Source organism: Corvus brachyrhynchos, unplaced genomic scaffold (assembly GCF_000691975.1).
Source record: "Corvus brachyrhynchos isolate BGI_N302 unplaced genomic scaffold, ASM69197v1 scaffold34, whole genome shotgun sequence".
NCBI lineage: Eukaryota > Metazoa > Chordata > Aves > Passeriformes > Corvidae > Corvus > Corvus brachyrhynchos.
In genome coordinates, this window is record NW_008238126.1 from 3,673,648 (window position 1) to 3,682,089 (window position 8,442).

Below are 8,442 nucleotides of genomic sequence, written 5' to 3' on the forward strand. Positions count from 1 at the left end.
GACTCTTCAACGTGAGAGTTGAGAACCAAGAGATACTCAGGACAGAAGTCATCATACTCTGTGGATGGGAGAGAACTGAAAATCCATACGTTCTTGATTTAAAATAAAATCCAGTGTAGACATGACTAAAGCAATAGTTATAGCAAGTTGGTTTCCATATGTGAGAAAGAGTATTATTGCATCATTCTGTAGCAGGTATAGAATATAAATTATATAGTTTAATAGTGATTTATTTTCTAATATTTGCTACATATTATAATAATATAATAACATTTTTATATATTTCATATAATATTTTATTATTATATAATTATATATTATTATACATACATGAAGGGGAAAAAAAAGCCAAAGCAAAAACAGTCCTTTTTTGTATATTTGGATTGCCCCAAAATCAGCTGGAGAAGAGTTCAGCTTTTAGAAATCTCTTCAGGCAAAGAAGTATGGAAGAAGTAATGGTGCTGAATCAGTTCTATTTTTGGTTTCTGAAAGTTTTATCCCAGTCAGTCTCCACACTTAGACATGGTTTTTTAATCCTGAAACATGTTGGGAAGTAGAGTTTTTGTCAGCTTTCCTTCATCTTGAGAATGAATATTTCCCTTTTGTGGGACATCAAATCTTGTGAAAATCCTAAAAATTAGGGGGCAAAAATCTCTCCTCCCAAGCGTCTATGACAAAAGAAAATTAGTGCACAACTATCTATGGACTCTGTGAGGAGAAAAGGTGTCTTCTAAACCTTCTTCATTATTTTCACCTTCTGCTGTCCATTGTTGCCTCCCTACACCTCTCAAAGAGCCTCTGGGAATGTATTGTACAAAATATGTTTCAAACATCATAGATCAGGTTATATGTTTTAGATATGATACATGTAAAGTACAGCTCTCAAAAATAAGAAAAAATATCTCAGCGTTGTGGACTTTCCAAATGGTGATTCTCTTACCAGTGCTACTTGACCCTGACAATTTTACTCAGGCTCACAGCAGCTTGAACAGCTCACAGCTAATTTCCTACATGGAAAACCCCTACAAGTTCGGCAAGACTTAACAGATCACAGAATCATAGTATCACAAAGATTGAATAAGACCTCCACGATCATCAAGTCCAACCTTCAACCAAATACAATAGATTGCAGGGGACACAGCAGAAAGGAGCTAAACCTTTCCTCTTTCCCCTGCAGGTGGTTAAACCAAGGAGATCACTGGGGACCTACCTTCCAGGGAAACAGGGCATTTCCTCCTGCTCTTCTTGCCTCTCAGGAGGATGACTCCTGTAGTGAGGGGCACTGCAGTGGTGCGCAGGTTGCAGGTCCCCAGGGGTTACCAGTCCTCGCTTCAATAGAGCCTCTCCACTTTGTCTCCCTAACCTGAAGCTCCCTGGCAGTCCCTTCTCTCTTCAGCAGGATGACCCTGTGTGTAGTATCTTATTATGGGGATGCACAGGAACATAACAGCCAAGTTAATTCTGTTTCAAAAGATATTTGAGAGGGCAGAGAGGAGTTCTGTTTCTCTGCACACCACAGAAAGTATTTACTGCTCACTTTATTTAGGTTTCTATTTCCCTGCTTAAAAGAATTGGAAGTGAGATAAATTAAGACAGCTCATAATTGCATTCTGGCCTGAAGTCAACAGGGACAGGATTGGCCTTTGAATGCCTGGTCTAAACTTCAGTGATTTTTTTTTTTCTTTTTTCTGGTGAATGTAATCTGGTTTCAACGTGCCCTTCTTCATTACACTGACAGATGGTGCTTCGGCATAGCAGATGAAGTCAGATTACCTGTGTCACCCTTCCTATTTAGTCTGGCATGAATATATTAAACACCAGCTCTTGAAAAAGCTCAGCTCCTGGGTTAAAGGGGACTTTGACATTTACTTTCCCCAGGAGCTTGGAGAGCCTGCATAATGGTGCCAGACAAATACCTGACAGATATTCACCACATCATCAGCTGAGTCATTTTGTGTTGTGACTCCTACTGGCCTCATAAGGTGAGTGAGGCTGATATTTGTATTACTTGAAGAGAAACTTCTAGCAAACACCTTGAACACTCCCAGAGTGGCACAATTTAGTACATTCTTCTTGTTACCAGAACACTCCATAACTGTGCTTTGAAGATCAGTGTTCCTGAGCTACCCAGGACATATAAAATGAGGTTTATATGAAGCTTGTCTGCAGATAGACACAAGTAAGAAATAATATTGTTCGTTGTAGGTCAAATTTTTTAGAGGTTGTAGAGGTTTAAACACATCCAGGATCCCAAGAGAATGTAAGAGTCTGGTATTTTATAGATCTTTGAAGGGTCTCATCTACTGCCACCTGCAGTAAAATAAAAACACATGTCCTGTTTCACTGAATCATAGAATTGCTTGGGTTGAAAGGGCCTTAAAGCTCATGTAGTCCAACCCCCCTGCTAAAGGCAGGGATAGCACCCACTAGATTAGGTTGCCCAGGACCCCACTCAGCCTGGCACTGAACACTTCCAGGGAATGTACCACTACCTTTCCTGTTGGGATTTTTTTGTTTGTTTGTTTGGGGGTTTTTTGGTTGGTTGGTCGTTTTGATTTTTTTTTTTTAAAGAAACTAACACTTAATTTTCAGTCCCTTCTTGGGAGACCAGGGTCCATCTTGCCATGGTATTTCCATACTTCTTTTACTGTGTCACCAAACTGTGCAACCCAGTAAGACCGGATTTATACAAACAGCACTGAGGCCCTGGTGGATTTACCCCCAAATGGAGAGGTTTGCTTCAGAGTCATTCTGGTAACCTCCTGAGGACTGAAACCCTATTATCAGTTGGACCAGATTAGGTACATTTTCAGGACACAGTTTCTGGTTTAGGCTCATCCAAAAGAGGAGATACACCTCCCCAGTGAAAACCCCCCTGAAGCAGTTGGGGATAAACCACTTTAACAACCCTCTCCTGATCCAAAAGAGGCCCTGCAGATGCCAGCAGTGAGCAGGACCACAGCAAAGCTGCCTTTGTGGTGGTGCAGAGGCTGGGTTATACGGGGTGGGTGGTGATGCTGGTTGCTCCTTGCTGCCCCTGAGGAGCACAGGACGGTGATGTACAGAAACACAGTGAAACACAAACACTTGCTATATTTCTTCTAGTGTGTGCAAATAAATTTTACTAATGCCATTTTTTAATGAGTACTTTAGGGGCTTTCAGGGAAAAAGCAGTTAGGCCAAGCCACGATGCCTTTGCTGAGCAAGCATAGCATGACTTCACCGATGAATCCAGATCTCTTATGTTTTCTGTGGAGATTATTTTTTGCTGCATTTGTGTTCCATGCCGTGCTGTTGCATGCTGAAATAATTGTTTAGCAAAAAGTTAAAAATACACCTGCAGAGTGTAATGATATAAGTAGGATTAAACACTGTAAATCTTCATGCAGGAGCTTCTGGGGAAACCCAAAGATTACCTCTGAGACCATATATCTTTCCAGATTGCAAGCCTATCCTAGACCCGCCTAGAGAGGAACACTAAAAGCTGCTTCTACTTCCCATCTCCAGATGTATCTGAAGCCGGGGAGCAAAGTAAGAGCAATTAAAGCAAATGTTTTCTTTTGAAACATATGCTAATGCAAGATTTCTCAGGAAATTGGATGGTCTTGGCAGAGGGTCTTTATATAATATTGCTGTGGCTAAGAAGTATGAGATGCCTGAGAATGAGAGAAACTTGAAGAAAACTGATGTGTGGCCCTGAAGCAAGTCTAAAGAAGGGTCTTTGAGGACGCAGTGTGGACTAGGGGACAGTGTTGGAAAAATCACCTAAACTGTCACAAGGTGCTTATTTGGAGGGACCAATCTACTTAGTTTGAAAAGGCCAATCTACTGTTGCTATAATGACAAGCTGTAATCTGAGTCAATATTATCAGTTAGCTGTCAGAATTACAAAATTCCCCTAACTCATTACAGTCATCGTGCTTTAATCTAGGCATGATACTTTTCGTATTATATATTGCCTTGCTTCCTACTACAGATAAAAAACCATTTTGTTGAATGGCAGTTTGTGGAAAAAACCAAATATCTTTCCAATTTTCACGCCCAGAATCTTGTGGATGAAATTGTAACCCATACCATTTGATGTAAAATCCCTATGATATAAACAAGAATATTTTTTTTATTTTGGCTAAGGAGAAGCTGTCTTATAATTTTCATTTAGAATTTTAATCAGACTTAATTTTAAAATGTTTTTAAGGTAGCACACTAAAGAATTTAATACCTAACATACCAGCATTTATACCTGCATATATATCAGAAATCAATTTATTTAACTGCCAATTTATTAGGGAATTTGATGTTATCAATATGTGTGTGTATATATATGTGTGTGTGTCTAATTGCTAAAAATTACACGTATATATGTATATATAATCAGCATAATTTTATGGGTTATATTGGAGGAATGTTGAATAATTACCTTCCTTTTATGGTTCATAACGTTATATCAGGAAGAATTTCTTCACAGAAAGAGTGATTAGATATTGAAATGGGCTGCCCAGGGGGGTGGTGCAGTCACCGTCCCTGGAGGTGTTTAAGGAAAGCCTGGACATGGCACTCCATAGTCTGGTTGAAAATGTTGTGCTCAAAGGTTGGACTCAAGGATCCCAGAGGTTTTTTCCAACCTAATTGATCCTGTGGTTCTCTGATTCTATTGCCAATAACTCTGCATGACAATCCTGGTTGTATTAGCAACAAATCTGTGTTAAACCAAAACTTTTTACTTTCCTGCTGCAAATACTGTACCTAAATTGTTATTCTGGTCATCTATATGATGGTCTCTCTTACACTGTGTCTGCCAGTGGTGCATTAAGTAATGTGTTTACAGGTTTGCCACACACTGCTTCTCTTTTCATCATTCTATTTCTTTTGTCCCCTCCGAGCATGCAAAGAATGTGTGGTTTTGGTAAGCAGGTACTTTTCAGTGTACTGGTTGCTCTCACTATATATGTTGAGCAATAGCACAAATCTTTACTCACCGCTTCTTTTATTTTACAGCTCCTGCAGGAATTGATGGACAGTCTCAGACTCTGTTCTCTACCTTAAGATAAACTCTGGCATATTATTTAGTAATAAAAAGTTCAGCTGTGCCTGTATAAGGTTATTAAAGGCATTATTCAACTTGGACCTTCAGGTATGTCCTAGACTCCCATATATTTAGACTGGCAAGCGTTAGTTAATGAGAAGATAATTAGGTCGGGTTTTGTATATTCCTGTTCATGCAATTTCCTAATGAATTTATGGGCAAGTTTATCACTGAAAAGTGATATTGAAATGATGAATAAAGCCAGATATGTTTGTTAGGATAGCATGGTGCTTTATAACCATACCAGCATTTGGTATTAATGTGAACATTACAGTTTTCAGAACTGAAAAACACCCTGACTACAAGTGGCACGTATTTTCAAACAAGAAAGACTATGGCTTCTTTAAAGTTTCCCTTGAGCTGTAGCCTTTATCCTTGTATCCAACCTCAGCAACGTGGTCTTCATTTACGAACTCATCATATAAAGAAACAGGTCCTGGTAGCAATGGGATGATTTTACACAGAGGTGCATTGGCAGAGCTATATAATACCCAGCAGATGTTTACTTTAATGCTTTTTATCTGACTAAGCTCACACAATGTCACCAGCTCTTCCCCTCTCCACAGGATCTCGTTTTATACCCCGTGCAGTAAGGCTATAGCACTGGAGGTACAGCTGGCTGTCACTGCTTCTTTTGTATGTTCCTGAAAAAGCATTCTGATACATTATGCATGGCTTTTTTCCTCCATGTCAGATAACACTAGGTCATCTTGAAATTGTGTTTCTAAATGCTACAGAAATGTCCAACAGGATAAAAATATCCACTGTCCTTAATGAATAGGAAGAAATTATCTACATCATTATTTTTACTTTCCAAAGCTAAGACTGAATGCAAATTATTCTCAACCTAGAAGAATCAGATGAGCTTTAATTGGCTTTATGAATGTGTTCATCGGTGCTATTTTACCTAAAAATGGTAGCCGGATGTAGTTGTTGGCTAGAACTGGCAGAACTCGGGTTAGTAGAGTGAGTATTGCTCCACAGCTGAGGAACTGTGGGTGCAACTTTCTCTCTGTGAATTTGCAGTGCTCATGGGTCTCTTTGCCAGTCCAGAAGAGAGGGGTGTGTGATTTAGTCTTTTCCTTTTGAAATGGGCAGAAGGCTTTGGTACCTTATCTCCAGGAGGGCAGATGAACTATTTATGAGTGGCTCTGGGTAGGTGTGTGTCTGCTGTTTGGTACAGACCATGCCATGGCTGTGTAGAGGTGCATTTCAACCTTTTCTAGCTCATTTTTACTCTCTTCCATATTGTTTTCTCTTTCTTTTTTTCGTATGATATCGAAACCCAAGAAGAGTCATGTGGGTAATGAGGAGGAGAAGCTGTTGGTAGGATTGTTGGCTGGGTTGTTCAAAGGTGAACATCAATCTAATGGCTCATTTTAGAAATGCTAAAATGCTTTATTTCAGCCTTTTGTAAAAACATATTTTAACATATCCTGTTTACCTTTTAATAGTTAACCACAATGTTATAAAATGCCCCCAAAATTATTTCCTTTAGTTTATAGATCACTGAACTGTTTCAATGAGCATATAATTTTTTGAAGACCTTAAATATTCTTCTTAATTTGAAAAAAAGAGAAAGTGTGTTACCATTGGGTTTGAATTATCTTTTAAACTATTTACAAGGTAAATAAGGTTTCACTTCCTTATTTGCTTAAGTTATTTTTTAATAACTCAAGTTAGATGACTGACTTTTAACATGTTTGACTTAAAACTGAAGCTACTCACCTGACCTTCTAGGCAGGAATCACAACTTAATTATTCTTTCAATTTTTAAAATTTATTTTCTGTGGTTACACTGCAGCTTTTTGCAGATGTTATAGCCTTGAATTAGAATAACTAAAGGTGCCTCCTTTGATCTGCCAGTCCAGGTGAGAATAAGAATGCACTGGTTTCCTAAATGTGTTTTCATCTCACTCATTCATGTGTAGTTTAGAATCCATCATAAAGCTATGCTCATTTAAATTCTTTAAAATCCAAGAAATGTATTTCCTCCTCTATCAGGTTATGAAGAGAGGTATAATCTATAAATCAATTTTGGGGTTTTTTTTATTTGAGGGTTTTCTGGTCTCTCCCTCAGAGGATTAAAAATCATGTCTCAAGGCAGGCCATTAAGTATCATCTATCTATCTGAGAGACTTGTAGGTGCAAGAAAAATGTGGTTAGACTTGATCAAGGAAAGAACTACAGAAAAAGAAACTCAAATTCTCTCTTCTGTCTGTTCTGCTGGTAGTCACTGCTGTAGTTTTCATTTAAACTTAAATGCACTGCATTTCACCATATGAATCATAACATTTTGTGTATCTGTATGATAAATTGGGAAGCAGAAAAGAGCATTGAAAATTGTTCCTTTTTTGACTGACTTAAAATAGAAGATGGGAAGTAAAACTTCTCTAGGTTAGCTGTGGTTTTTTTGGCAAGGCAGACATAATAATAAAATTGAGGCTGACGAAACCAGGAATTTTAGTTAGTTGGACGCTACTAGGACCTAAGCAAACACTTTCTAACTTTGCTGGGGTGAACAGGAAATGATAAATACATAGGAAGATAAATACATAGAAAGAAAAAAAAATAGGATTTGCAAGTTTTTAATAAAGTCTCAGTGATCTATAAGAATTATTAAATATTTATGTCCACTCTTCTTTATACAAGTGAGAAAAAAAGACAAGAACGGAACTTCAGTCTTCTACTTCACAAGCTTTGGAAGTGGTAATGATGCAAAACAAAAGACTGTGTCCAGAATCTGTGCAGTCAAAGTGACAACTCAGAGTCACAGCTGGGTCAGAAATGAAAAAATGTTAAAATTACTTTTATTATATTTTCTAAAGGCAGACACAGTGTATGAAACAAGTAATATACATACTGAATTGTTATTTTACAAATGTCTGCTTTATTAAGGTGCATCTGCAATTACTAAATCCCCATATTCACATGAATTCTCACAGAATTTCTAAATATCAGTAGTATTATCAAGCATTGTATTTGCGTATCAAAAATTATTTTGAGCTCAATATTCACTCCCGTCCTGCTACCTATATAGCTGATAGCTTCTGACATTCTAGTCTCTGCAGAAAAACAAATACAGGAGTTTCCATATACAACATTCTCAGTACTGTCCTAATTGTCTTTTAGTCCTATCAACATAAAAGATATGATTTCTTTATGAGTTCACTGTGCAGCTTTTTAGAGTCTTGGGGAATGAGCTGAAAAAGGACTGTCTGGGTGTGAAGTGAGGCTTAGTGGTCTGTTTGACATGATAATTTGGAGAAGCTGTCAGAGGGAGAGCAGTGCTGAGTTATTGGTGCAACCGACCTGCTCTGTGTTTCTTCCCAAGGATGGCAGAGTGCAGGTTCCGCAGT

General features: G+C 38.1%; 1 long non-coding RNA gene across 1 annotated transcript; it reads left to right on the plus strand.

The window, feature by feature from the left end:
• The first annotated feature begins 950 nt into the window (after nt 1-950).
• LOC108446560 lies at nt 951-8,436 on the plus strand. The gene is made up of 3 exons (XR_001861770.1): nt 951-1,982; nt 3,441-3,531; nt 4,996-8,436. It is a non-coding gene; the product is annotated as an uncharacterized LOC108446560 (long non-coding RNA).
• Nucleotides 8,437-8,442: the final 6 nt, after the last annotated feature.